At 37.0% G+C, this 3,680-nt stretch overlaps 1 pseudogene; it reads left to right on the top strand.

The window, feature by feature from the left end:
• Positions 1 to 348: 348 nt before the first annotated feature.
• Positions 349 to 1,774, top strand: LOC119528763 (annotated as a pseudogene).
• The last annotated feature ends 1,906 nt before the right edge of the window (positions 1,775 to 3,680 follow it).

The raw sequence follows: 3,680 nt of genomic DNA, 5'->3' as shown, positions 1-3,680 counted from the left end.
CAGAAGACTTGGTTAAAATAAATATTTGCGGGCTTACATAGTATGGCTGGTGACATTAGCTAGGGCTCACTCTGCTCTGTAACAGGGAAGCAGTGGACTACAAGAGACTGAACTGTATCTGCCTCTTATTTCCAACAGACTCACATTCAACTTTCGCTCACAAAAAAGGCGGGAAAAATTTTTTAATCCTTTTTTTTTAAAAAAAGGTAATATTAAATTATAGCCAAAAAAAAAAAAAAGAACCTGAACTTTAGTAAAACAGCCGGAACAATCCATAGTGGGGAAAGAAAAGATGATTTAATTTAGTTGATTTTCTGTGGTTGTTGGTTGTTCACTAGTCTCACGGTGATGGAAGCTGCACATGTTTTTGAAGGGACCGAGAAGCTGCTGGAGGTTTGGTTCTCTGGGCAGTGGCCCAACACAAACCAAGGGTCTGGGGATCTTCACACCATCCCAAGAACTGAATGGGGCATACTTTTGTAGGATGTGCAATGTTTAATCATGAATGTGACAAAACTGAGAAGCAGGAAGCTTGTGTACTCAGTAATAGTAGCACGTTTGTCTCCAGGAGACGTTTCATTTTAAAGATGTGGTACCACCCTCTACTGAAAGCACCGTTCCCCTGTTGTAGCTTGCTAGGAATTACAGTGGGTTTGACTCATTTAAAAGCTCCTTTTATTCTCATAAGAATTTCATGAAGCCTTCTCACCAAGGGTACCCACACTGGAATTTCCAGGAAGAAATAGGGTTTTTTAATACAATTTTCCCAAATGGAGCAGCATATTGTACAGGACGGATGAATTCTGACTGTCGGTACTTGTATACTCCCAGAGAGTCGTGTTATCAGTCAGCCAGATCAAACCCTGGAAATTCTGATGAGTGAGATTGACCCTTCAGTTATGGACCGGTTCTACATGAAAGATGGTGTTACTGCAAAGGGTGTCACTTGGGAGAATGGAATTAGTGATCTGATACCAGGTTCTGTCATTGATGCCACACTGTTCAATACTTGTGGGTATTCGGTGAATGGAATGAAATCAGATGGAACTTATTGGACTATTCACAAGACTCCAGAGCCATTATTTTCTTATGTTAGCTTTGAAACAAACTTAAGTCATACCGCCTATGATGACCTGATCAGGAAAGTTGTGGAAGTCTGCAAGCCAGGAAAATCTGTGACCACCTTGTTTGTAAATCAGAGTTTTAAACGTTGCATGGTGCTTTCTTTGCCCCAGAAGACTGAAGGTTTTAAACGTCTTGATCATTAGAGTGCTATGTTCAATGATTACAACTTTGTTTTTACCAGCTTTGCTAAGAATCAGCAACAACAGCAGAGTTGATTAAGAAAACTGAAGAAAAAATGAAAAAAGAGAACACACATAGAAGAAGGTGGTGGCTGCTTTCTAGATATCGATACTGGGGGCCATGCTTTCCATAACCACCACCTTGTAGTTGCAGGAAGCTCTAGTTATAATCATAGTGTAATTGCTTTGAATTGTTGTATGTATGTATTATATCAAGGAGTTAGATATATTGCATGAATGCTCTCTTCTGTGTTTAGGTATTCTATGCTACTCTTGCTGTGAAATTGAAGTGCATGTAGAAAAATTCTTTTACTTTCTGAATCTTTACACCACTTGTGAAAGCAATTCAATTTGGTTTATGCATAATATATTTCTGCAGGTATCATCCAAAATTCCCCACAGATAAGGCTTTTGTCCTCATTAGGTGTTGGCCTAAGCCTAACCATCTGGGACTGTTCTATTAAATTGCTGTCTGAATTTTACATCCAGTTACTTCCAGTTTCCAGAAGGTATTCTCTACTAATGTTATTGAAACCACTTTCTATGTCATACAGATATTTTTTGCAACATTAATTAAAGTTTTTCTTCCGTGAGTCAAGTTGTCTTAAGAAAATGATTGCAGTTATTCATTTTGTGAATTATTTTAATATTATGTTTCCTTCCATTTGTAGTCCTCACCATGGGGTTCCTTCTCCTCAGCCCCCAAATAAAGCAATACACCGTTACACTGTGGGCTTATACTAATTTTATGCCCCAGAGAGGAAAGGGGAGTGGACCCTGGTCCCAGTTTTCTTTTAAGTTCAAGTGAATTTGGTCTCCTTTTTATTGGCAGATGGTGACAAAAATAAGCATTAAAATATTTAGCTTGAGATTAGGGTGCATGGGCAGAACTGTATGGAAATCTTAAAACCCATGCCATGTTCCCCAGTAAATCAGTAAGCGAGATTAGCTTATCATGAGCACCACAACTTTACTAAGTTGCTAAGTAGTATAAATGGCGTTTATCAAAGTTGACTTGGATTGCTCACTTTAACTTAAATTACTTTAGCAATCCATTCCACTAATTTCCATTAATAATACACTGAAAGCCTTGATTCAAAGCAGAATCAATGTCTTTTCTATCCCGTGACTTTGTGAAGCATGTGATAGTGCTCTGACTTCATCTGTTCTCACTGCTTTTCCTTTCACCATGATTTGATAAGATAAATGAAGTGACTGCTTGGAATGATAGCTATCCAGGTTATTCTTGTGTGCACAGTGAAGCAGAATGCTATTCATAAAACATAACATGCAATTCCAAAACAGTCAATGGGAAATGACAACAAATACAGGCTGTCAAGAGACTAGGCATCTTTTCACAAATTCTGTGGTATTTAAGCAGCTGAGAGAACAGTGAAGTTTGAACTAAATTTTGTATTTCTTGTCCTCAATATTTTTTTTAAATTTCTTTCTGGATTGGTGCCACGGTGTTTCCTTCCTTCCATATTTATAGATGAAACACCTTTTTAAAAAGAGGTTTCTAAACAAAATCTACCTGGTTTGAAATCAGGTGGTTGGAACACTGTTTTCACTTATTTTACGCACGTTGTTAAAAGTTTCACTGAAGAAGCATTCAATCAATGTGTATTCTGTTTGATTCTGTAAGTAGCATAGCACCTGAAGTTTTGGTGCTTTGGTTTCTTGAGGACCAATACCCAAAATGAATTTTGTTCTTGAATAGTATCCCAGCAAATTTGATGATATTTGTTGGCCTGAGGTCTGATTTTTTTAAAAAAGTAGAATTTGTCTAATGTTGATAAAGTGCAAAAATTTGTATGGAAGTAAACCTAGAAAATGAAAGCTGTAGATTGGCTAGCAATCTAAATCTCAGTGTTGTAGAGGAGGGGATGTTTGGGTGCCATAAATTCCCCCTTCATGGTATTGGATTTAAATCAGTTGAAATATATTTCTGTACAATTTATGCTTCAATAGAAGTGTGCTTAATTCAAAACACAAACTAAATAAAATAAATTTTTCTACCATTTCAAAGGATAAACTTCAAAACCACAGAAAAACCAATAATGTGAAACACAGCTCTCTTTTCAAACAATGCCAGATAAAAGAAATGTTGAACATACTAATTCAATTAGAGAGCCCAAGCTTTTTAAGAATACTGACATGCTAGAGCACTGCTAAAAGTTCTCTTAAATGAGAAATGTTAAGGAATTGGGGAGCTTGGACTAGAGAAGAGAAGGCCATGGGAAAATGATAAATTTCCTAAAATATTAGAAAGTTGTCTACTGAAGAGTGACTTAGTCCATTGCTTCCGATGGCAGAACAAGGACAAAGAAGTCCAATTTTGGCTAAAGATAAGAAGGAACAATTTACCATTCAAAG

Source organism: Choloepus didactylus, chromosome 3 (assembly GCF_015220235.1).
Source record: "Choloepus didactylus isolate mChoDid1 chromosome 3, mChoDid1.pri, whole genome shotgun sequence".
Lineage (NCBI taxonomy): Eukaryota > Metazoa > Chordata > Mammalia > Pilosa > Megalonychidae > Choloepus > Choloepus didactylus.
The sequence above is the reverse complement of the archived record's forward strand: the minus strand, read 5'-3'. Positions and strand labels throughout refer to the sequence as shown.